Source organism: Panthera onca, chromosome B4, assembly GCF_046562875.1.
Source record: "Panthera onca isolate mPanOnc1 chromosome B4, mPanOnc1 haplotype 2, whole genome shotgun sequence".
Lineage (NCBI taxonomy): Eukaryota > Metazoa > Chordata > Mammalia > Carnivora > Felidae > Panthera > Panthera onca.
This window is the reverse complement of record NC_138345.1, coordinates 35,497,749-35,524,270: the sequence shown is the minus strand read 5'-3', so window position 1 is coordinate 35,524,270 and position 26,522 is coordinate 35,497,749. Positions and strand designations below refer to the sequence as shown.

At 41.4% G+C, this 26,522-nt stretch overlaps 1 long non-coding RNA gene across 2 annotated transcripts; it reads left to right on the top strand.

Annotated features, from left to right (window-relative positions):
- Nucleotides 1-227: 227 nt before the first annotated feature.
- On the top strand, nucleotides 228-24,644 carry LOC144616950 (uncharacterized). 2 transcript variants are annotated; one of them, XR_013556900.2, is made up of 4 exons: nucleotides 228-898; nucleotides 1,015-1,213; nucleotides 1,842-1,944; nucleotides 22,336-24,644. It is a non-coding gene; the product is annotated as an uncharacterized LOC144616950 (long non-coding RNA). The 2 variants fall into 2 exon arrangements; XR_013556899.2 differs by having other exon boundaries at nucleotides 228-1,213.
- The last annotated feature ends 1,878 nt before the right edge of the window (nucleotides 24,645-26,522 follow it).

Here is a 26,522-nt window from a genome sequence, read left to right as displayed (position 1 = left end):
CCCTAAGAGTTTGTGATTCTAAAATGATTTAAACAAATTCTAATGTTCTGCTTGTGCTGCCTGTGCAAACCATCCTTTTTGCTAGGAATTTTGTACTAAATGATGATAGAAGTAAAGAATTAATGAATGCCCTCTTTCTCCTAGTGGAGGGAATGGTTTGAAGCTGTGTTATCAGTTGTTTTCAGCGCAAGGTTCCTTTCTTTTTCAGGCAGCAGTACATAGTGGAACAGGCACCCTTTGGAAAGGGAAATTACTTTAACCTCTTTTTATCAGTCACCTTCAGCAAGTGACCTCACCTGTAACTTAGGGATCCTAAATAACATCCACCCTACCAATTTTATAGAGTAAATGAGATCAAGTTAGAAAGAGTACTTGAAAAAGATTTGCAATCTATAAAATGTTCTGCAAATGAAAAAAGCTATTATGATTATGATTATTATAACTGTACTATCATTAGTATTATTTTCTTCATTGCTATTACTATTTATAATAGAAACCCAGAAGGATCCTTCTTGTCCAATTACCTGGTCAATGCTCAGTTCATCTCAACAAAGTTTTGTGTGACAAGGAGCTCATTAATTCCACAGACAGTTCAGTCCTAGGATTTTTACAAGATAGAGAATCTGAGCTAAAACATACTTATCAGAAACTTCACAAAAAGAGGAAGAAATAATATAGGAGATATAGGTATGTGTTCCATGAGATTCCAAAGCAGTTAAGATGTGAAACAGCCATCAGAAGGCCTTGGAACAGAAGAGAAGGGGCAGATGTGGGGAAGGAAGGGACTTGTTGGGTGAACCTTTGCTTGAGCCTGTAAAAAAGATCAGAATTTCTCCATTCTGGGCCCAGCCACTGACAGGATTAAGCCTCTGTTAACCTGACCTGGAGTGGACATGGGGTAATTGGAGCTCTTTGGTGTGGGGAGACCACGCATGCACATTCTCTTCTAATCTCACTTTGCCTTGAGTCTGTCTGCCAGTCCTACTAAACCTATTCATTTTGTCTCATTGTCAGGGGTCAGGCTTAGTGGGCTTAGAGGACCTCTATAATAACAACATATTCAGCTACTTCTCAATGCTCAGAACATACTAAAACATGAGGAAGTGCCTTGAATTCCACACAAAGAGATTATAGGCTTAAAATGCAAAAACCACTGTGATAACTTATGTCCATGAGTCTCAACACCTGATTGCTAAGAAGGCTTCAGGAAAGGGTGAGTTGAGAGGGCAAAAGACAAATCTCCCTGTTTTGAGAGTGCGTGGTGGAAGGGACCATAGAAGTTGCATAGACCCTCTGCTGTGTCTCTGCAAACACAGGCTGCTCTGTGTCACGTGATTCAGGAAATTGTTATTGAATGTGGCCAATTTCATATAAAGCAGTTTGTACTGGGACAGAGTGGGGATGTGGGGGATTCCTAGTGGACTGTCCATTAGGACTAGGATAGTAAACTGAGTTACCTCTCAAATTACCTAGGTGTGTGTGGTGCTAGCTGGTTCACCATAGTGGTACCAATCCCATAGAGGAATGGCTTTAGAATTATTTGACTTGGGTGGAGTCCACAGTTCTAGGCAAGTCACTTAACTTCTCCGTGGAATATGGTGATTGAATTAGAAGAATTCTTCCCCCTCTAGATAGCGTGACTGTCTGTTGAACCACCTCCATTCAACAAACCTGTAGATGATCCCAGAAACGATAATGAACAATCTGTTTAGTGCACAGTGAAATTAGGTCAAGATAGCAGCCCATTAAGGACTTAGTAATGTTACATCAAAACTGAGGGCTGAATGTTTTAATCAAGAAAGAGAAAGGTGTCTTCATTCATTGTGCTCTCTTGTTCTCAGATGGAAGCAGTCATTGTTCAGAGGAATGAATGTTTATCCTTGCCACCCGTTAGGTCGCCTGCTGCCAGGAGTGATCAGCTCTCTCTGCAGATTTTTAATTCAGGTGAAATACAGATTTCAAGTTACCTTGATGATTTACATGGCAGCCTATAGGAAGCAGTCAGAAAAAGTGTCAGGGACTCTTGGCTGGAATACATTCAAAGAGTTTTCTAATTACTTATTATTGATGCAACCCTACCATGTCAGCTCTTCACTTTGTGATTGATTTTTTTCTTTTTAAACTAATGTATGAATCCCAAAGGAAAAATGAACAGCAAAATATTGTGCTGAACTAAACTTACGTCCAAGGAAAGAGGCTTTGGAAAAACAATTGGCTTGGTCAGAAGCTAGGACCCTAAAAAATGGGCTAGAGGCCTGAGGGGGAGGTACAGAATCTGCTGATAAAATGCTGATATTTCAAAACATTTCCCAGGCTGGACCCTTAAGCGTATTGTATGTAGTCTCTATTGAGTTGACAAACTACAGCCCACAGGCCAAATCTGGCCCTCTGTTTCCTAAATAAAGTTTTATTTGGGGCACAGTCATGTTCAATGTATTGTCTGTGGTTGTTCTCACCCTGGAACAAAGGAATTGAACGGCTACAACAAAAACCAGATGACCTGCAAAGCCTAAAATATTTACTATTGTTTCCTTTGCAGAAAAAGTTTCCTGACTCCTGGTATATTTGTTTTTTTGAAATGATTTTTTTTAAAGTTTATTTTGGGGCAGAGAGAGAACCCCAAGCACGTTCTGTGCTGATAGCATGGAGCCCAATGTGGGACTCAAACCCACCAACTATGAAATCATGACCAGGGCTGAAACCCAAAGACAGATGCTTAACCGTCTGAGCCATCCAAGCACCCTTCCCAATAAGTAACTTACATCAGTAGGCACCCAGTTTGTGCACATTGTAAGCACATAATAAATTAGAAAGGGCGACAAAGTTTGAAGCCTAGTTTTTATTCTCAAGGAACTTAAAATCTAGTTGAGGAGATGAAGATAAGCATACATGGAAAAATGGTGAAAAATAAAACATAATATATAATCAAGGGTTAAATTTAATGTGTGGACAAGCACCAGACTTTAGAGAAAGGGAAGGAGGGTGTGTGAGTCCTCTAGTAGTTGGAGCAAGCAGTATTTAATATAATAAAGTTCCAGGATACCATAAGAGCTTGAATGCTCCCTTGAGGTCCACTGTAATTGGGTTTGACCTGTATTTCTACTCTAGTGTCATTTAAATCACTGATATTTTTGGCCCTGTGCTTAGGGGATACCTTAATGACCAGAAGTATTTCTGAGTAACTTTAACTGATTGATTTTTCTGGGATTTGGGATTCCTTCAATATCCCTAAACTACAGAGAATTTAATTCAGTCATAGTGGCATAATGTCTTTCTTTTTGGAAAAAATATAGTGTAATGATTAAGAACATGAGCTTTAGAGTCAAAGAGACCCAGGTCTAAATCTTGGCCTCATCTTCTCCTAGCTATATAACCTTGGGGGTTCTGTTAAACTCTGGACCTCAGTTTCTTCATCTACAAATTAAGAACAATAATAATGCCTACCTCTTCAGGCTGTCATGAGAACTAAATCATATAATGCATGCGAAGTGCTTAGAATATAAAGCGCTTGGTACAAAGATGGGGCTTGATCAATGTTTAGTCATTGGCCATTACTTTCTTAAAATTTTTTTGACATTTATTTACTTTTTGAGAGACAGAGAAAGCGTGAGTTGGGGAGGGGTAGAGAGAAAAGGAGACACAGAATCCAAAGCAGGCTCCAGGCTCCGAGCTGTCAGCACAGAGCCTGACGCGAGTCTCGAACTCACAAACCGTGAGATCATGACCCAAGCCGAAGTCGGACCGACTGAGCCACCCAGGTGCCCCTTCTCCCCCTTTTTAGTTTGTTGATGGTTGTGATTCTTAATTTTTATCATTGTCGCCATTGCCAGTCTCCTAATTTATTTCCATAATGTCCTTGGGAACTTGGGGACAGGGAGCACTATATAAAAAATGCAAATACAGATCTACACTTTGATGTACTGGCAGGAACCTGGAGCTCTTTCAGGCTCTATATTGACTGTCTTTGGAGGAGAGGTAAGTTGACAGTTGTACTAGCCTTGTGGATTGAGGATCAGCATCTATAGGTTTTCACCTATTTCTGTGATGATAGGAGAAATCATGTAGAAACAAGACCAGTTTTTCTTGTCTGTAATGGGGGGTAATAACACTTATTTTTGTAACTGTTCTGAGTATTCCTGAAAGAGCTCTTTGAAACACTTTAAGTATTTTGATGTAGTCATAAAATATAAGGCTTTAAAATCAGGATTTGAGTGTCCAAAGAAGGCTCTCCTTCCTCTGTGGATAAAAACAATGATAGCATTGCTTTTTGTTTCCCTTGAGGTAATTTGAAGATTAAAGGACAGGGTGTTTTCTACATTGCCTGTTGGTAATAAACGGCCTTCTGCAGGGCTTTGACCTTCACTGCTGTTTTGGAGACTCCTAGGAGCAGTGGCCATGACTCTAGCCAGCCTCACTCATTTTATTACAGGGTTGTTCCTCTGAGGGCCTTTAATGTTAATACATTTTCAAAGAACAGCAAACACTGAATCCATTGTTTGGTTTTAGTTGCTTTTGTTAAGAATTATATGGGCTTTATAAGGAAATGAGAAAATGTCAGGAAAACAAGCATGTTTATTTAACCCAAATAAACCATGATTAGTCTAAACAGGGAGAATTATTGTAATAAGTAGGGCAGCTTCTGTCTCTCTCCTTCCCTGTGAAGTAGATAGGAAGTATTGGTGTATTCATTTGTCAGATATCCTTTACATTTAATCATTTATTCACTCAGTGAACATTTGGTAAGCTCTTATGATGGAACTGGCACCGGACTGGGAGCTGAGAATACTACAGTGAGCAAGACAGGCATGCCATGCCCTCCTAGAGTTTAGTCTAATTGGGAAGATGGACACATAAACAGCTAATGACAATCAAGTGGTCGGTGCTATGTAAAAGGTTTGGGATGCCATGGGAGCACATGCTGGAGGCTCAAGAAAGGCTTCAGTTTCTTTAAATGAATTGCCAAGTATAACAAAATGAAGGTGTTGTATATCTTCTCTTTAGGCTCAGACCAGGGTGGAGTGGCCCTAAGATTGAGAGACTGGGCCCTGGTCATTCTTACACTATGAGTTTTCTTGGGTGGTTTGAGCTTTTTGGTCTTAGAGAAGTCCTAGAGACTTGTCTGAGTGGGGCCGTAGACATCATCCTAAAGCCACCTTGATACCCTCTGGTCCTGGAGGACAGCTGACTAACTAAGACCCTCCCAAAGGCAATCCTTTCCTCCTTAGGGACTACCAAGTCTTAGTCCAGGTATTCATCTGTATGAATAGTATGTACTTGAACTACCAACAGTTTTCACCTGATCAGCCCTCCCTTATTCTCCTTGGGATCTCCCTTCCCAAGGGGGCAGACTGGATTCTCTACTTCTTCACACTTGTCACCCTGAGGCAGGGCAGAGGAGACCTTGTCAGCTATGAAAGGGCTAGTTTACTAATCAGTAGACTCTTCTGTACTCTGTCCCTTTCCCCAGTGCTAAGTGATCATCTTTAAGTAGGGCTAGCAAGGCATACTTATTGAGTTACATTTATTCCTTCTTATTCTTCCTAGGGAGCTATACAGCTTTTGTTCCTTCACTGCATTTCATGAAGTAAGCTATAGTGTTGGCTTGTCATAGCCCCAATTTCCCTTTAATGGGGCTAAAAACTCCAAGAGAAGGCTGACTAGGAGTCCACATATGGAGATATCAGGAGCCTCCTCTTTGCTCATACCTGAGGTTAAGGATAGACGAGGGACAGGGATAATTCCTAGGCATTCAAACTTGAATTGTCACCAAGATAAGTAGTTTTAGCCTCTTCTTTGTGTAGAAGAAAGCTAAGCTAGAGGAATGGCTTTTGTGAGGTTACATCAGTTTAATTTTTTTTTTTAACGTTTATTCATTTCTGAGAGACAGAGAGGGAGGAAGACACAGAATTCAAAGCAGGCTCCAGGCTCTGACCTTTCAGCACAGAGCTCAATGGGGGGCTGGAACTCATGGACTGCAGGATCATGACCTGAGCTGAAGTTGGATGCTTAACTGACTGAGCCACCCAGATGCTCCAAGGTTACATCACTTTAGAGAGAGCCTAGAGAAGAAGTTCTCAAGCCTTGGTGGAAGGCATTTAAAAAGAAGTACCAATGGCCAGGGCTCACCCAGACTAGTTCATCAAACTCTCAGATTGGGCCTTGGTAAATCTCCTTAAAGTAAGTCTAACTGCAGCCAGGTTGGAAAGTCCCTGGACAGCATGGCCAAAGACATGGCAGCCTGTGTGCCAAAGACAAGCTTCCTAGGTTTGAATGCAGCATGGCCAAAGACATGGCAGCCTGTGTGCCAAAGACATGGCAGCCTGTGTGCCAAAGACAAGCTTCCTAGGTTTGAATGTGGCTCAGCTATGTCAACCTCAGTTTTCTTTCTATAAAATGAAGTTTCTAATGAATCCTACTTTGTAGCATTGTTGTTGAGAATTAAATGAGAAAGTACAAGTAAAGCACCTGAAAGGTATCAAGTGCCTTTAAATAAAATGGCAATGATAGAACAGGATTAGACTGTGGGTCTACTGATTTCCAGACAATGCTTTTTCCACCTTTATTAAGGCCTATGGGATCAATTCAGTGGCAATTGGGCTGCTTCATCCTTTAAAATGATTCACTGTATTAAAAAATGACATGAAGGGGCACCTGGGTGGCTCAGTTAAGCACCCGACTTGGGCTCAGGTCATGATCTTGCAGCTCGTGAGTTCAAGCCCCCCGTTGGGATCTGTGCTGACAGGTTCTTCGGAGCCTGCTTCAGATTCTGTGTCTCCCTCGCTTTCTGCCCCTCCCCCACTCATTCTCTCTCTCTCTCTCTCTCTCTCTCTCTCTCTCAAGAATAAATAAACATTAAAAAAATTAAAAAATAAAATATAAATAAAAAATGACATGAATGGCCTGGTTTCTTAAATAGGGAAGAGTATTCCTTATTTTAAGCTTCTTTTTCTTTAATATTTGTCTATTTATTTATTTATTTATTTATTTATTTATTTATTTTCTTAACATGAGTAATATTTTTATTGGAAAAAAACTGTTTCCCAAAACATACAGTTAATGCAATGAATGGCATTGTTTTGTATTTTTTTGCAAATCTCTTTAATATCTGGTTTAGCAAAAGAAAGCTACATTGTCACGTGGGCTCTGCATTCAGTTTGTTGTGATACATCAGTTTGGTTAAAGGACATGAAAAGAATCAAAATGTTGCCTACAATCTTTTTGATAATATACCAAAAACTGACAAGGGGTAGTTCCTTAAAGTTAGTTGCAAAATGGAATCTGAAACCATATTAATTAACTTCTCATAATCTGTTACATTATAATTCAATGCCTTGCACTTTGCAAGAATCTTTTACCTATGAATGATTTTGTAATATCATGTACTGATTACCTAAATCAATATTGGTTAACTGTTTTTATGCTGGTCTCTCAAATACTGATATAGTTCATGACACGATATCAAAAAGTTTCATTTGCTAATATCATTAATCTCATGAGAAAAATTTTTAAGTTATTAGGATGCTATTAAGCTCATAGTGACATATACAAATTTTTCAAAATCCTAGCTTTCACTTAAAAGCTTAAATTTCGTGGATAGCAACAAATGCCATCAGCCATTTGTCTTACAGGGACATACTCATTTCTTTTTTTTATGTTTTTTTTAATTGAATTGTTAACTTTTCAGAGTAGTTTTAGGACCACAATAAAATAAAGGGGAAGGTACAAAGATTTTCCATATACTCCCTCCCCACGCACACACACATGCACACACACACAGACACACAGCCTCCCATTGTCAACATCCCTCATCAGAGTGGTACCCAAAGTTCATAGTCTACACTGTGGTTCACTTTTGGTGTTGTACATTCTATGAGTTTGGAAAAAAGTATAATGGCAGTCATCCATCATTATGGTATCATATAGGGTACTTTAACTGTCCTTAAAAAGCCTCTATGTGTGGCCTATTTATTCTTTCCCTACTGACCCCTGGGAACCACTGATTTAATAGTTTTTGAGGAATTTTGAATCTACTATGTTCATTAGAGATATTGATCTGTACTTTTCTTATACTGTCTTTGGTTTTGGTATTTCGGTAATGCTGGCCTCATTGAATGAGTTAGGAAATATTTCCTCTGCTCCCACCCTCTGAAAGAAAGTGTAGAGAATTGCTTTAATTTCTTCTTTAAATGTTTGGTAGACTTTGCCAGGGACACATCTGGACCTGGTGCTTTCTGTTTTGGGAGGTTATTAGTTACTGATTTTATTTCTTTAATAGATATTCAAATTGCCTACTTCTTGTATAAGTTTTGGGATATTGTGTCTTTGAAGGAATTGGTTCATTTCAACTAGGTTACTAAATTTATGGTCATAGCATTGCTTATAATTTATTATCTTGTTAATGTACTTGGGATATACAGTGAGGTTCTCTCTTTCATTTCTTTGTTTTTAATATATGAAATTTATTGTCAAATTGGTTTCCATACAACACCCAGTGCTCATCGCAAAAGATGCCCTCTTCAATGCCCATCGCCTACCCTCCCCTCCCTCCCACCCTCCATCAACCCTCAGTTTGTTCTCAGTTTTGAAGAGTCTCTTATGCTTTGGCTCTCTCCCACTCTAACCTCTTTTTTTTTTCCTTCCCCTCCTCCATGGGTTTCTGTTAAGTTTCTCAGGATCCACATAAGAGTGAAAACATATGGTATCTGTCTTTCTCTGTATGGCTTATTTCACTTAGCATCACACTCTCCAGTTCCATCCACGTTGCTACAAAGGGCCATATTCTTTCTCATTGCCATGTAGTACTCCATTGTGTATATAAACCACAATTTCTTTATCCATTCATCAGTTGATGGACATTTAGGCTTTTTCCACAATTTGGCTATTGTTGAGAGTGCTGCTATAAACATTGGGGTACAAGTGCCCCTATGCATCAGTAGTCCTGTATCCCTTGGGTAAATTCCTAGCAGAGCTACTGCTGGGTCATAGGGTAGGTCTATTTTTAATTTTTTGAGGAACCTCCACACTGTTTTCCAGAGTGGCTATACCAGTTTGCATTCCCACCAACAGTGCAAGAGGGTTCCCGTTTCTCCACATCCTCTCCAGCATCTATAGTCTCCTGATTTGTTCATTTTGGCCACTCTGACTGGCGTGAGGTGATATCTGAGTGTGGTTTTGATTTGTATTTCCCTGATGAGGAGCGATGTTGAGCATCTTTTCATGTGCCTGTTGGCCATCTGGATGTCTTCTTTAGAGAAGTGTCTATTCATGTTTTCTGCCCATTTCTTCACTGGGTTATTTGTTTTTTGGGTGTGGAGTTTGGTGAGCTCTTTATAGATTTTGGATACTAGCCCTTTGTCCGATATGTCATTTTCAAATATCTTTTCCCATTCCGTTGGTTGCCTTTTAGTTTTGTTGATTGTTTCCTTTGCTGTGCAGAAGCTTTTTATCTTCATGAGGTTGTCTATTTATTTTTGAGAGAGAGAGAGAGCAAATGAGCAGGGGAGGGGCAGAGAGAGAGGGAAAAAGAATCCCAAACAGGCTCTAGCTTGGAACGAACTTGATCCCATGAACTGTGAGATCATGACCTGAGCTGAAATCAAGAGCTGGATGCTTAACCAACTGAGCCACCCAAGTACACCTTATTTTAAGCTTTTTACATTTCATTCTGTTTAGTGTCTCTTGCTTGCTATAATTTATTGATTTATTTGTTCATTCATTTTTTCTTTGATTTGACAAATGTTTGTTGTGTTATTTGGTTGCCGAATACTATCTAAATATTGTCAATATGACAAAAAATTAAAAACAGATCCTGCTTTCCAGCAGTTTAGAGTTTGCACTAAAGCAAATTACTGTACACTGTATTTACTATGTCAATAGATTTATAAAAATAAATAAGTAAAAGTTCTTTTTTTTAAGTTTACTTATTTATTTTGAGAGAGAATACATTCAAGTGTGCACATGGGGGAGGAGCAGAGGGAGAGGGAGAGAGAGAATCCCAAGCAGGCTCCACACCCAGCACAGAGTTGTACATGAGGCTTGATCTCATGACTGTGAGATCATGATCTGAGCTGAAATCAAGAGTCAGATGCTTCACCAACTGAGCCACCCAGGCACCCCAAATATGTAAAAGTTCTAAGAACAATTTCTAGTCCTGTAGGCAATCTGGGTGACAAAAATACTATTATAGTTTTGGTATTATTTAAGGTGCCAGATGCTAGCTTCAGCCCAAGACATTCTGACTTAATTGATAGGGGTGTGACCTGGGCATCAGGATTTTTAAAAGCTCCCAGATGATTTTAATGTATATTAAAGTTTGGGAATCACTGATGTATGAGCTTCCTGCTCATCAAGGATACAACTGTAGGTAGACTGGAGCTAGATGCTTAGGAGGCTTCTGGATGTGGCTTGGACTTTGGGACTGGAGATTATTCTCTAGTCAACAGGCTGAAGTTTAAGAGAGAAGTGACATCTGATTTCCAGAATGATACTTCTGGCTGCAATGTAGAAAATAGATAGGTCTGGAGACAGGGTAACCCATTAGGAGAAAAAGATGACACTGAAGGCCTAAACTGGACTAGTATGGTCAGAGAGTGATGGTATCAAAACCCTGGGCACACCGGGGAAAAGAAAAGGAGTCAGGGCAATGGAAATGTTTTGCTTTTGCTGGTTTTCAGCTTTGAAATTGAACTGCCATCTTGGTAAACATCTAAAGAATTCAGTTGCTACTTCATAGGTTGGTCTTTAAATGAAGGCTGCTCCTTCAAGAACTCTCAAGCATTTATGGATTTCAGAATCATACAGAGATAAGTTTTCACCCTTTAAAAAAAAAAGGATACAGATTTTTTAATTATCCAGTTAATTTTGGCAAAATAGATAATTACACTCCCAAATAGACTTTTTGGAGGGAGAGGAGAGGAGTGGTCTGGTTACTTACATTGATCCAATTACTTGGATAATTGCCAAATATCCACTTATGTGATGTGAAGATTTTTTTTTTTGGCCTTATCCAATGCTGCTTATAATCAAAACGTATTTTTACTGTTGTTGGGTCTGTGGAGCTAATGTGACTCTGGTGGTGAGATGATTGGGTTCATTTGCCTTGTGCTGTATCACATTTCTTTGCCAGTTGAGTCTAATGCCAGACTCATCATTCTCAGGAAGGAGGTAGAAGAAAGCAAGAAGAGCTGGCTGGAGGCTTGCATCTTGGCTGGAAGGCGTAGCACAACAAATCAGAAAGAACTTTGGTTGCCTTCTAAACTGACACAACACAGTATTAATGTCTCAACCAAAGTGAGGTTCTGAATATTTGTTAGACTTCTAAAGTATAAAAAGTCATTCTGTGCTCAAGAGTCATACAAAATCAAGCCACTGGCCAGAGTTTGCAGACCCTTGGTCTAAACAGTGAACAAAACAACACATCAAGGGCCGATATGTAGCATTTGCTGATTTCTCTGCTATAGATATTCCCACTAAGACTTGATTTCACATAGCAACACAAACGTCGAATGTGGAGTAGGAAAGAAATGCTCAGTAGCCTATGGTTTTCCACCATACAAATTCAACAGACCTAAGTAAGTCCAAGAACAAAGATAATGGCAAAATGTAGTAAAGCAGTTAGGAAGTGATAAGATTTTGACTGTTTCTTCCCTTTGTTTTTGATGTAACTCATTTAAGTGTAAGCTTACATATTTGATACCTGCTATGTTTAACAATTGGTTCACAAAACTTCTGAAAATTTAACAATCTTCTCTCATCAGCTGGTGCAAGCTGCTCCTGTGCACCACTCATAGCTGTGATAGGCAGAATGGAAGGGAAGGTGGAATGCTGAGAAATAACTGGGGTAAAAGTGAAGGAGTGTGGAAAGACGAAATTCAAGGGTGTGGACAAACTCTTCATCCATCAACTGAGATATAGCCAAGCTTGGGCATTGCACAAGACAGTAGCTGATTTTACAGAGCTAATCTGGTCTCTCTCTATCTTAACAAGCATGACTCAACTAATTTGAGAAGAAAATCAGTTCAGTTTGACCAATACCCGGTAGGGACAGAGAACTTGACTTAATACAGGACACATCTGATTTTAAAAACAAGTACTCAAATTTACATGTGAATAAAACTATAATGGTAAAACAAAAGATGGAGCTTTTCCCTTATCATCATGCTGGGTTTTCTTTCCCAATCCAGCTCTCTTACAAACATGCAAATAAACTGAAACCAGCTAAAGCATCAGTCCCAAGTCCTAATTAAAAAAAAAAAAATTAACCCTCCTTTAAACATTGTCTGATGAGGGGGTAAAATTTATCACTCTCCACTGAGAGATGGGATTCCTGATTTCTGTGGAGGCTATTGGAGGGAAAAAGGTAGAAGTCAAACTGGGTGGCTCCCTGAGTTGTTACTTGGGCTCTAAGCTGCATGAGTCTTTAACTGCCCCAGAATAGTGCAGAATGGATGGTTTGGTAGGGAGGAAGGAGGAAGGGGAAAAGCAGAGGTTGAGATGCTTAAGGATGGGAAGTAGAATCCAGATGGCCTCTAATGGAACATGTTATTTTTGTGACAGAGTACTATTAACTATAGCGCTGTTTGATTTGCTCACAGACTGATTCAGTTTTCAGTGCCCATAATATGTTAAATATTACTTAATATGAAGTACGTAACTGCACATATTTAATATTTACTACCTAATGGTATCCTTAAAATATCAATGATAGATGGTTTTATGTTTCTGTTGATTTCTCATGTTCCTTAACTTTGTGTAGGGAGAAACCATTTGTTAAATTTCTTATGTTTCTTACTATTCAGGATTGTGGCATGAACATGGTGGGCAATCTTTAAAATAGGGTTAAAGACAAACATTAAAGGTATACGATTCTTTCAGAGATCTTCTCTCTCTCTCTCCCTACCCGCCCCCTCTCTCTCTCTCACACACACACACACACACACACACACACACACACACACTTCTCTTGGAAGCTGAAGGAAAGGCAGGAACAGAATCCTATCAGCAAAAGCCCTTTAATGGACATCAATAAAAATAATTGCAAACTTTCACTGAGGAATCTCTGTATGCCAGATACCATGCTAAGCATTTACATGCATTACATCATTTAAATTTTAGAATAACTCTGTGAGATGGGTACTAATATTATCCAGACTTTTTAGATAAATTAACACGGATCAGGAATATTAAATAAGTTGCTCAGAGTCACTCACAGTAGTTGGGAGAGCTGGATGGGGTGCCTAGGACCATTTGTTCTCCAAATCTGTGCTCTGCACCTTTACTTCCTGGTACCTTCCTTCCCAAATCATTAATCAGGATAGGTTTCCTGAAGTCGATTTACATGGAGTTAACTTCAGAATGAAAGAATAAAAATAGAAGGCACTGGGGGATGGGAGAAGGTAGACTCCTTAAGACAGATACAGTAGAGAAGAAGGAGAAAAATTCTAGATGCTGTAAGCTTCCCGAGTCTATAAGTACACTTGGCTGGAATGAAATGGTTGAAGGGGAAAGAAGGGAAGACAGAAGGGCTGATTTGGTGGAAGGCCATGGAGGGAATAAAATTAGACATTGTAGTTACAGAATAGAAACTCTGAAACTACACTGAATCTACAGCATCTCAGGAATGGAAGAGAACTTGAATGCCATCTGCCTAATACATAAATTTGCTCTGCGTCTTGACAAGATGGTTGTTAAGCCTCCTTGAATGCCCTTGAAGATGGAGAACTCATTAGGCAGTGTCAACAGATGGTGTATTAGAAAGTTTTTCCTTGTGTGAAACCTATATATGCCAACCAGTAACTTCTCCTCAGTGGCCAGGAACTGACTTTTTAGTGCCATATACAACAAGTCTCAGAATAGTTCCTAGGATAAATACAGAAATATCCACACATTGACTATTTTTTCCCAGTAGTAAAATTATTCCTAGATATGGAGTTCACAAATATTCCCTAATCACTGATTATCATTCAGAACACTTCTCAATCAACTGACATCCTCCTAGGTAATAATAATAATAATAATAGTAATAGTTGATAATAGTTGAGTGGGTGTTTATATGTCAGGAGCTTTATATGTGTCATTTCCTAGGTGATTATTTCTGTCTTATAGCTGAGGAAGCTGAGGCTCAGAGAGCTTAAATAACTTGCTCAGGGTCACCCAGCTTATAGACAGAGGAGTTGGGGTTTGCATACAGACAGCTTGGATACAGAACTAGAATACCCAATAAATAAACCAATCTGCCTGGTATAAAAAGAGAATGTTATGGGGGCACCTGGGTGGCGCAGTCGGTTAAGCGTCTGACTTCAGCTCAGGTCACGATCTCGCGGTCCGTGAGTTCCAGCCCCGCGTCAGGCTCTGGGCTGATGGCTCAGAGCCTGGAGCCTGCTTCCGATTCTGTGTCTCCTTCTCTCTCTGCCCCTCCCCCCTTCATGCTCTGTCTCTCTCTGTCTCAAAAATAAATAAACGTTAAAAAAAAGTATTATATATATAAAAAAAAGAGAGAATGTTACGGAAGGTAGAATCTATCCAGGGATATGTAACTTGCACAGTCCCACTTAGAAGGGCTCTGAGCTTGGTTTAATGCTCTGCTGTCCTTATCTTAAAATTTCTAATGTATTGGGAACAGGGAGCCCTGCATTATCATTTTATAGTGAGCCCTGAAAATTAACTGGTTCTTGGCCTACCAATGAAAAAATCAAGCTAACAAAGAAACTACCTTTTTTTGGCAGTGTGGTGCATCTAGTGTCCTGTAGTTGTGAAGGTTAATATGTTTTGGAATGACCTGTAGAACCCACTCCCCATTCTGTGGCTCCTGATTCACTGCCCTGGAAAGCCCCAGAGGGCAGCTGCAGTGGTCTGGGCACAGGACGTGTGGATGGCTTCTTTCCTTGTATCTTCAATGCTGTGCACAGAGGATGGGCCGAGTTCTGGCAAGGATGCTTTTACATTTTTGGTTTTGTTACTTTCTACTCCTTTGACATCGTGTTTTCTGTCAGATGAAATTTATGGGCACATTATAATAGTTGACAGGAACAACAAGCCTCCAGGATTTCCCCGGGAGAGACTTCCACCTGCTGAGTGAGAGCTTCCTCCTTTTGGCTAACATGGGAGCTCTTGGCTCTCCTCATTACTTCCGCAGACTGCTGTAAATGCCAGGAAGGTGGACATCACAAGAGTCGACAGAGGTGAGATCTGGAGCTGCAGCAGGATCTTTCAGTAACTGTTCCAGGAAAAGTCAGCTGGAAGAGGTCATGTCAGCGCTCCTTGAATATCTCCCTTCATTTGTCTTAGCATATCCAGTTGAACAAAAATGTGCCTGTCTAAGTAAATGTGACTCAGCCTATGGCTGCCAATTAAGAAAAAGGACAAACAACATGTAATAACACACATCCTTCCAATACCTTCTTTATAACATCAGTTGCCTGATATGATATTTCACTGCTCATTAGTCTTCCTTTAGACTGAATTCTTTCAAAGTGGCAGGAAGGTATTGAGAGCACTGGATTGAGAGTTAGGAGAGCTGGGTTTCCGACTAGTTTTACCTGTCCTAATTAAGTGAGGGGGTTAAGTAAGTAATTGCCAAATCCTGCTTTTCATATCCAGCCCAGGACTTTTATAAGGCTTTGTAATTTGGGAATGGACAGATTTTTAGCTTGAGTTTTCTTCTCTTGGCTCAAAGTACATAGGCTTTTGATCAATGAAGAGGTATTTTCTGATGTCTTTTTATTCACTGCACTGTGAGTACAACATCAGAGTGATATGTACAGGCAAACAGGCTTATTATTAGAAAATCCCATAGGGGGTTGCTTTCTAGACTTTCCACACTTTCCACTTAGGGCCATGGAGTCTTGGCTCTGTCAGGCAGGATCCACCTGGGCCATATATTTGCATATGACATCCTTAGATGGGATACAGATTTGGCTGCTGTAAAAGAAGCCCAAAATAACAGTGAATTAAATGGAGGCAGACATTTAATTCTCTTTTGAGCAAGCCAGTGCTTCCCAGTGTCAGACACCCAGGTCCCTTCTATCTTGTTAAGTTAACCTCCACACCTAGGCTGTTGCCTTCACATGCATGGCCCAAGATGGCTTCCAGGCATAGTCACTGTACCGGTAACAGGATGAAAGAAGAGGACTGAAAGTAAGCTGCAGCCATCGCATTCCTTCCTAGCCTATCAACCAGAACTCAGTCTGTTGGAAGAGGGGAATGAAATATTTATTCTAGGCAGCCATGTGGGACACTTGCCAATGGATATTGGCAGATAAGTAGCAGTCTCTGACATGTGGTTTTTATCTTAGGATTTGATTAAGATGAACAAAAGTTCTGTTGGGAGCATCTGCACCCTTGACCTGTCAGAAGATCTCTACATACATTTAGTATATGAACTTATATGTGATGAATTATGAAGACTAAAGCAGGTTATGGCATCAACAATCCATCCTCCTCTGAGGAGTTAGTGTAAATCTTCAGGCCGTGTGGCCATGGATACAATCTCTGTACTGGCTCAGTATAGGTCTCCTCAGAATACCCCACAGTGTTCTTGTTTGGACTGTGCTAGAATGTCAACTTCTAGCTCTTAGGCTTCATTTATGGACTTGTCAAAGTGTAGTCTCTGGGCACTGGTTTCTATGGAAGGCAGGCTTAGCTTCCTCCTAATACCCCCAACAAAATGCTGTAGCTTCCAGTTTTTCTAAACTGAATTCTCTGCATCTCTGTGGGATCTCTGTAGGGAAGGGGAGGAGGCCCCTTTTGGAAGGAAAAGTTACTTCCTACTTAGAGTCAGGGTGGAAAAATGATCTCTGGCCATACGGAAACATGTTCTGTAGTTCCGTGTTCCATGCAACACCTGTAAATGCTGATACCAGGCAGTGGTGTCTCAGCAGAGCAGGGGCAGTGTGTGTGATCCCCCCATCCCCAGGCCAACATCTGATAGGCAAACAACAAGGGACATTGTGGGGTACACAGGGACTCTAGAAGTGAATGTGACAGTATGCTTTTCCCATCCTAGCTCTGTATGCTCTGCACAATGGAGGGGCAGGCATTTTTTTGTTACCCACCAGTTTACTCAAAGCCTCTAAAATCGTTCTTGGATTGCTTTATTTTTAGCCTCCAAACAAGGCTGAGCCTTCCTGTTCTTCTTTTTTCTCTCACATTCCATCCTCTTGGAGTGTAGTTCTGTATTCTGTATTCTGATTCAAGTTCTCTTTGTCCATTGAAGACTCCAATACCTCTTCTTGGAGAAGCCCTCCCACAAAATGCCAGCCTCTGAATTTTTTTGACACTTGCTGATTTTACCTCATATTTCTTATATTCGTTGACTTGAACTATCATTGATCTATATTGTTAAGTACTTAAACTCACATGTTTTTGTCATCTTTTCTCAGGTTGTAAACACTTGAATTCTTTTGTTCCTGTATTTATCAGTCATTTACTAGGGCCTGCTCTGTGCTAGGTACTGTGCTAAGCACTGGGTATGCAAAGACAAACAATTTCCCTCCTAGCACCTGCCTTAGATAACTGAGGAGGGAGGGCAGTTACTAGAAACAGCAACAGAGCAAATAATTATTCTACTGGTAGACATATGTGTGAATGCTTTGAAAAATAAGAAAATCAATTGCCTGGGAATGTTGGAAAGTCTCATGAAAGAGCTGACATTTTTAATGACCTATCAGATGGAAAAGATGGGAAGTTGCTGACGGAGGGAGACAAGAGTGTTAATGTCTATGTTCCACGGTTTGAGGGAGGTGGGGGTTGGAGGTCTGCATGTGTTTGGGTGGGGAAAGGAGAGATGAGCAGGTGAAAATGCTGAAAAGGTGAGGTGGGCAAGATGGTGAAGTACTTATAGGCTCTGCTAAAGTTTTTGGGTGATCTTGTAGTGAATGCGGACCTGAAAACTCTTAAGGAGGGGCATGGTGTGATCACATCTATATATTAGAATGATGATGTTGACTTCAGTGTGAAAAATAGATTGATTGGGGTAGGGAGTAAGACCAGAGACAGGTGGATCAGTTTGATACACATTCCTGCTGGAAGATGGCACTAGCAAGATGGGGTGGGGAGAGGCTAGGAATGAATGAAGGGAGCACATCCGGGAGGCATGAGATTGACTCACTGTATGTGGAGGAAGCTGTAGGCGCCAGAAGCCTTCACTCCTCTGCAAAAGGCCATGTCTTACCCCATATATGATAAAATATCAACTGAGTTTTAAACACTGTATGGGACACCTGGGTGGCTCAATTGGTTAGGCGTCCAACTCTTGGTTTCAGCTCGTGTCATGGTCCCACGGTTTCATGGGTTCAAGCCCTGTGTCAGGCTCTGCACTGGCAGTGTGGAGCCCGCTTGGGATTCTCTGTCTCCCTCTCTCTCTCTGCCCCTCCCCCACTCATGCTGTCTCTGTCTCTCTCAAATAAACTTAAAAAAATTTTTAAACACTGTGTACAAGTATACTTTTGTGAATATTTGAGTTTTGATGTTAACACCTCAGATTTAAACATTGATATCATTATTTTTTTAATTGATTATCAACAATTCATGTGAGTTTACTGCCTGAGTACAAGATGGTGTGATGATGATGACCAGCCTATTTGGTGGTCAGACTATTTTCTTATTAAGTAGCCTTTGTGACATTTTGGGGAGTTCACAGTGTACATTCTGGGAGTACATAATCAAAATGCATTCCCTGCCATGTTACAAAACAAACAAACAAACAAACAAGCCTAAAACTGCAAAATGTTTCTTTTACTTCAGGTTTCATGAGTTAAAAAAAAAAAAAAAGTAGAGAAATAGTCCTCTAATTCTTTCCAGCCATTCCCCAAAGAAAGGTACTTATGATGTTTTATTAAATTCAAACAGTGAGGGGTTTTTTGTTTGTTTGTTTACTTGCATCAAGCCAGCAATCTGAACCACGATGTTGGGGGTGAGGGGAGTTAAGAAAAGGAAAATGTTTCCTGGTATAATCTCTCTACTAGTACTAAGAAAGGCTTTGTCCCTTGGGTGGTATATGCCACCCAAATGGCAGAGCAAGGGGATTTAGGAAAATGTCTTTTCTTTTTTGTCTGGTGTTGCCCATAACCACATAATTGTTTTTAACTTAATTGGTTCAGATGCTGCATTGTTTCCAAAGGAGATCAATCTTTCTTCTCTCCATCTCCCTCCTGTTTTTTTCTCCCTATTTGTTAAGCTCCTCTGCTTTAATGCCTAAATGCTTAACAGTTTATCTGCGGATCCCCTTAGCTCCCAGATACTGAAAATGAATTATCTTTATGTTATGGCTGCTATTAATATATTCCTGTTTGTCTTGGCCTCTGAGTTATGGGTAGCTGTCTGCCTTGAACATTGCGTCATAACAGTTGTATAACCTCTTTCAAGCACTGCAGCAAACTTGAATTTATAAATGCCTGTGGAGTGAGAGGGGCTGACTTGAGCATGAAGTTCCCTTCCCTGGAGGTCTCTGTCAGTTGATCTTTCCAGAGTGACTATAAGAGACTCTTACTCTTCCTGGCATTTCTTGTCCAATTATTCATTGACCAAGTTTAATTGCAGGGATCCAGCAAGATATCAGTATCAAGTTTTAGAAAGAATGAAGTGGGGTTGCGTTGAATGACATAAAATTCTAATAAATGATCCAGCTTAATAATTTTAGGCTATTTAGACAAAACACACAGATCCAGAACTGAACAGCTTGTCTCCTGGGAGGGGATCTGTTGGGTTAGTAACATTTAGCAGTTAGTTAAAAGGGATGCAGAGAGCTCTTTGGAAGGCTTGGGTTTTGAACATTTTCATTTTGATCTGGGATTGCATCCTTGGAGGGATTCCACTTGCACTTCTTACCTGAAATCTTCACCAACTCTGTACAAGGTCATCAATTCAAATAAATACCTTCGAGTGAAGTGGCTAGAATATTCCAAGTTTCCCCACAGCATTAAATAATGCCTAAGGATGCAGTATTTGAAATTAAAATTTTTAGGTTTTATTTTCAAAAGAGCTTCACGAATTTCTATTTAAGTGGGTCTCAAACTATGTTCCACAGAGTCACAGGGGTTCCAAGAAAGTGTCTCAGGAACTGCCTGGGATGTAGAAAGAGATTCTATTGTTCTTCCTATGCCACTTTCATCCAGAACAGCTCCACACTTTTATATACTTTATATGTTGGCCTTCCAAGTAAGTTTAATTCTAAGAATGAGTTCTGCTGCTTAAATAATTGGAAAACAATTGCTCTAGTCCAACTTCTCAGTTTTAATAGAAGAAGATACTGAGGGCCAGAGAGGTTGTAAAATCTGCTCACAGTCACAATACCAATGACCAAGATGGATCTAAAACATTGATCTCTTGTCTACCAGTCCAGGGCTCTTTACTTTTCCTAATGACTATTAGATTCCTCAGTGTAGCCAGAACCAGCATGAATCTAATAGCACCAACCTTAGAGCTAAGCTAGAACCAAAAAGAAAATAGATTCTGCCTATAGAGAGGCTGGAGAGCACAGAGGTTAAACATGAGGGCACTGGATTTGGACTGTTGGGGCTCAAATCTCTTCTCCACCCTTAGCTGTATGACCTCGCATAAGCTACTGAACTTTCCTTGCGCCCTGCTTCCTCGGCTGGAAAACAGCTGTTACGATGATAAAATAAGTCAGTGGTATACAAGCACTGCCAACAGTGTGTGACAGGTAGTAAATACTCAATAAACATTAGCTTTTATTTGAAAGTTTGTATCTTAAGCTCTTTGAATACTGGGATTTCTGTAACTTTCCCTTGGATGCGTTGTAACCTGTAAATCCTATTACATTTGGTGCTGAGGATGACCACATTTGTGGGTATGTGTCCCCTAACATTTGTTAAAGACTTTATCACATGGCAGGAGCAGTGATAGGATCATATGCTATTTGAACTGGAAGCTTGTCTTACGTTACAGATAGCTGAGTGAGAGCTGAGGCCCCACGATCAGAAATGACTTGCTCAGTCTTCTGGGATTTTCCAAATTGTGACATCTGACACAATCCTGGGGAGCCTGCAGTCTATCCTAAAACTACTTCTTATTCTTTGCGTCAATATGTTTATGTTGCAGTTAAAATTTTTTTAATGTTTATTTATTCCTGAAAGAGAGAGAGAGCACAAGCAGGGTGGGGCAGAGAGAGAGGGAGATACAGAGTTGGAAGCAGGCTCCAGGCTCTGAGCTGTCAGCACAGAGGCTGGCGCAGGGCTCGAACTCGTGAACTGCAAGATCATAACCTGAGCCGAAGTCGGGTGCCCAACCGACTGAGCCATCCAGGCATAACCCCCCCCCCCCCCCCGCAAAAATTGTTTTTATTGAGGTAAAATTCACTTGACATAAAATGAACCAGTTTACAGTGTACTACTCAGGGGCATTACATACATTCACGATGCTGAGCCACCATCATGTCTATCTAGACACCAAACATTTTCATCACTTCCAAAGGAAACTCTGTACCTGTTGAGCCGTCACTCCCCATTCCTGTCTCCTCCCAGACGCTGTCAACCACTAACCTACTTCTTGTCCTTATAGATTTACCTATTCTGGATTTTTCAGATAAATGGAATCATTCAATATGTGAGCTTTTATATCTGGCTTACCTTACTTGGCACAGCGCTTTAAAGGTTCATCCACATTGTAGCATGTATCAGTGCTACATTTCCTTTTTATGACTTTTATATCGCATTTCAGTTAAAGGATTCCATGCTCCCTTTTGTCTCCCATCATCCCCCTGAACTGAGGCTAACTGATTGTAACACAGTTTTCTGTTTTACTGTTTCTCTTTTCCTTTCCACTCCAAACCTCCATCATCGATAAGGGACTGCACTATGGTTCCCTTTCTTACTACCAACATATCCCTAGTTTCTCAAGACAGGAGCCCAAGAGCAGACAAAGCTCACCCACCTGCTATTTTATCTAGAGTATATCTGTGAGGCACCCCTTCCTGCCATTTAGATACATGCTTATGCCCAGGTATTTGTGAACTCTGAGGACCAGGCTGGCAGCTATTCTGTGAAGAAGGAAGAAACCTCAGAGGCTGGACAGTTCAGCCTCTGGATGATACCTAGGTTCTGTACACAACCCATATGGCCATGGAGAGGCTCCCTTTTCATCAATGCCAGCTCTGCCAGCTTTTTGTCACACACTCCCAGCCTGAAAGGGGAACCAGCTAGCATGTGGCCCACTCGGTCTTGGCAACAAGCCATAATGCAGATGTCATTTCATGATATTGAGGTGTTCTGTTAACCAGGTGAGTTCCTTGTCTGTAAGGATGGACATCTGAACTAGAGAGAAGGAAATTTAAAAAATAACATCACTATACTAATGAGGCCCAATAATTCCTATTTTAAGGTTGGATCTAATGCTGAAGAATCTCTGGCATCCTTCCTTGGAATCAATTACAGTCAATTTCATCACATTTTACATCAGGTAAAGGAACATTGTCAAGATAAAATCTTGCCCAACATAGTTTTTGTTTTGTTTTGTTTTAATTTCCTTACTCTCATAACCAACAACTTCATAGATTATTTTGCCAAAAACGTATTTTTTGAGCCAAATTTTACGGGTTCAGTCTTTATTTGGGCTGTGGTGAGGAAAGCAGCATCCTCCTGTTCTTGATCTCACATTGGTTAGCTGTACTGCTCTGGTCCTTCTCCATGGTTCTCAGGTGTGCCCTGGTGTTGACCTTTTGTCTGCATGCAGGGGCCTGTGTCCTGTTTCTTTAGGTGCTTGTGAGGTTGTGTCTGTCTCATTGATGGGATTATTTGTGCTAATCTTTCCAGAGGACAGGCATGGGCCACAGCAGGGCAGAGCTGCCTGGGAGGGGTCAGAGCAGGCAGCCAGAGATCTGATGGGCAGCAGAGCCTCGGCAGGTATAAGGCTATGCTCCACAGTTCTGAAGCTATGGACAAGCCAACCTGTAGGTCTAGGCACCAGGAGCATGAACTCAGTGAAGTTGAACTCAGAGTAGCTGAGGCAGAAAGGATCAAATGTGAACTTTTATACCACAGGTGAGTTAAGTAGCCAGCAAGAGGACCACTAGCAGGTTGGGACATGGCCCATGAATTTAGGTTTCAAAACAGAGGCAAGCTTTGTCCTGACCTCTTTGACCTTCTTTTCTGTTCCCTGTGTCAGGCAAGAATCCACAGGGGTGTGCTGGCTGCTGGAAGGCAAGACAAGCCTCCACACGTGCAATTTATTTCTGATTAAGGATGGACAGAGAAGCTCAGACCTTTTCATAGGTCTCCTAGCATGAGTTGTTAATTAGATTTTGTTCTGTTGTCGCATAGGGATCTAGAGACACTGCTGCGTAACTACCCATGGCCATTCCTGGGCCACCTACCAGGCAGACCTCCTCATCATCAAACTTGGAATATCCAAAGGGTCAGACACCTCTTGACTCTCTTAGGGGTCCAACCTGGATTCTTTCTCATCACTGTGGTCTCAGTATGGGGAAACTCTGGAGCTTATCCATGCTTTCCCTTCACTGAGGTTTCTGGTGTCCATGTGAGCTTGAACTGGCTAAATGGTGGCCCAGGTTCCTTAGCACACAGATGGGTAGAATGGCGAATGTGGGGTTGATCTGAGTTCTCCAGGCTCAACCATTTGGAAGACAATGATTTCCTATCTGCTATCCCTCCTTCCTTGTCTCATATCTTTCTTTGGGCAGAAGAGGATTGAAGAATGAGTTTCTTTTTATTTCCACCCTTATTTTCTATGGGAATAAAGTTTCAAAATAAGTCTGCTTGAGTGTCTACCTCTTTTCCTCTCCTGCTTCCCCTTACCCCAGAGCAAAGTTTCCGAATGCAAAACGGAGTCACCATTACAAATTCCTTTACCCAGGTTGCACCCCCAACTGATTAAATCAGCACCTCTGAAGTGGGTCCCAGGCCCAAGCTGTTTATGCTCTCTCAGTAGGCAGTCATGGTTGGGAACCAAAACTGTAGCAAAACTTCCTAACAGTAGCCTAGACAGGGTCATCTTGGCCAATGGAGGCATCTCTCTGCTCTGCCTTCCTGGATGGGATCACCAGGAGGCGAGGCTTCGCTGCAGGTACAGTTCTGCATCTGAGGCAGCACAGCAGTTAAGAACTTGGCTTCTGGCCCTAAGTTGTCTAGCTGGAAATCCTGACTCTGTCACTTACTGCTCTGTGTCTTCACCAACAATGCGGGGCTGATAGTTGCCCAGGCTTTGGAGGGTGGTTGTAAGGAGCCTTTGAGTTATTGCACACAAAAGGTTTAAGGGATCATGGCCCATAGAGGTGCTAAATAAATATTATTATCTGTTACGGAATGATTCGTTTTCGTAAAACTTTACTCTTGAACATGATCTTTGCCTCTTGGTGGTTCCTCCTTGGTCCTAGTGTCAATTTCCTCCTCAAAGACAAATGCTCCACCCCTGCTGTGAGGGCTGTGCAGGACTGACATAGATGTGAGTGAGGAGCACAGACTGCTGGTGTCCTGGTACCTGGAGATGGAGGGCACACTTTGGGCCACCCCTGGGGGAGATTCCTGTGGCCCCAAACCCCAGTCCCTCTCTGTATGGAATATCTTACGGTTTTAGGTTTCATCTGAGTGTTTGTATCGTAATGACTCCCATTGGCCTCAGTGTCACAGACTATCCCTAACATGAACAACAATCTGTCACCAGTCACATCCTGGTGCTCCTCCAGGCACACAAGTTCAGAATAACTCTGATGCTCTTGAAAAGGATTTTTTAAAATGGACTTAGCATCTTGGTTTTCCTTCCGTTACTAACTAAACCTACCAAATGCATCTTTAAATGAAGTCAAAGTTAGGACAATTGATGTTTCAGAATAATTGACAAGCATGAGAACCTGCTGGAAACAGCAAGGTTATTAGGCAGATGTGTTTGTGGGTGTTCAGATGTGAATTAAACCGACCCATTACACTTGTTTGGTGTTCATTGGGGCTGCAATATTTTTATGCAGAAGCCGTGAAAGGAGACACAGTTCAGTCGTGTTTATTAGTGACCTTGTCTTGTCCTCTGAATTATGGACAGGCAGCTCAGAACATCAGGAGGTGGTGCTAACAATTGTGCCGTGTTTCTGTGTATTCTGTATCCGTGAGATGTTGCTGCCCTCTCGGGCTTGAATTTTGAAGTAGAGAAAGTGAATGTGGCTTTTCAGATCGGAAGTATTTATAGAACTAGGTTCTGATATAACAATGGCTGAAGCCCTTGTGCAGGAAATAAGAACACACCAGAAAAGAAAGAGAATCTCCCTCCCTACAAAACACCTTCCTCCTGACAGTGTCTACTTTTGGGGGGAGTCTTCTTTATGACAAATTGAGGGTTTGCCAGTCTGATCAAAGGGATATTAGACTGAAAATGCGGGTGGTGGAAGAAAGTGCTAAGCCAACCCTATGGCACTGAGAGGAGCACTGGGCTGGCACAGTGATGCAGCTGAACCCTCCCTGGAGGTGTCCCGCTGGCCTAGTCTGCTTCTGGAGAGATGTGTGGGATCTCCAGTCCTTGACTTGTAAGGAATCCTGGGGCATGTGTAAGCAGCTCCTCCCACAAGTGAAGCCCAGTCTCTGTGTCCAGCTGGCTCCTCCTTCTGGCTTCTGACACAGGTGCCCTAGAAAGCCCACCCGCATGCCGTGGCCATTAACCTGCTCGCACAAGCAGACACTGTCTGGGCCGCACCTCTGTCCTGGAATTCTGTGTGGGGCTCAGGCATCTGATACCTCTGGCACCCAGAACATGGATCCCTTTTCCCCCTCCAAACCCAGACTACTTTTATACCTTAAAAATACAAAAGCCTGCCTGTATGTTCTTTCCTGGAAAATTGAGCTTTATTTCCATTCTTCTATGCTAAATGCCTCTTGGGGTCTTACTGTCCTTGAATGGTCAGTGGCATTATCTTCAGGGCCTTGAGTATGATTCATGCTATAATTCTTTTGTTTTCTTTTAGGTTTATTAATTTATTTTCAAGAGAGAGAGAGAGAGGGAGCAGGGGAGGGGCAGAGAAAGAGAGTGTGTGAGAGAGAGAATTCCATGTAGGCTCCACACTGTCAGCACAGAGACTGAAGCGGGGTTTGAACTCACAAACTGTAAGATCATGACCTAAGTTGAAATCAAGAGTCAGATGCCCAACCGACTGAGCCACCCAAGTGCCCCTCATGCTATAATTCTAAGGGCAAACATTTTCTAGCTGTCTCATACTAAAACAGATGAGAACAACAACAAAATTCCACCCCCCCCCCACTATTGTATCATAACACCCCTCGCCCCCGCAGTCAAACCTCCAGCAATCATCTCACCACAGACAGGAGCATAACATGGCTAGATGCCCAGGAACTACAGAAGATGCAGTTTCCAAAGGAGCCAAAGGAACCATAGGCATCACGAATAGAAGCATCACATCTAAAATGACAGTGGTTGATGATTTGTGCTGGTCTGGTCACCACCCTGAGAGCTCAATTCTGGTAGCATGTTTTTTTTTTTTTAAATGTTTATTTATTTATTTTGAGAGAGAGGGAGAGGGAGACAGAGAATCCCAAGCAGGCTCCGTGCTG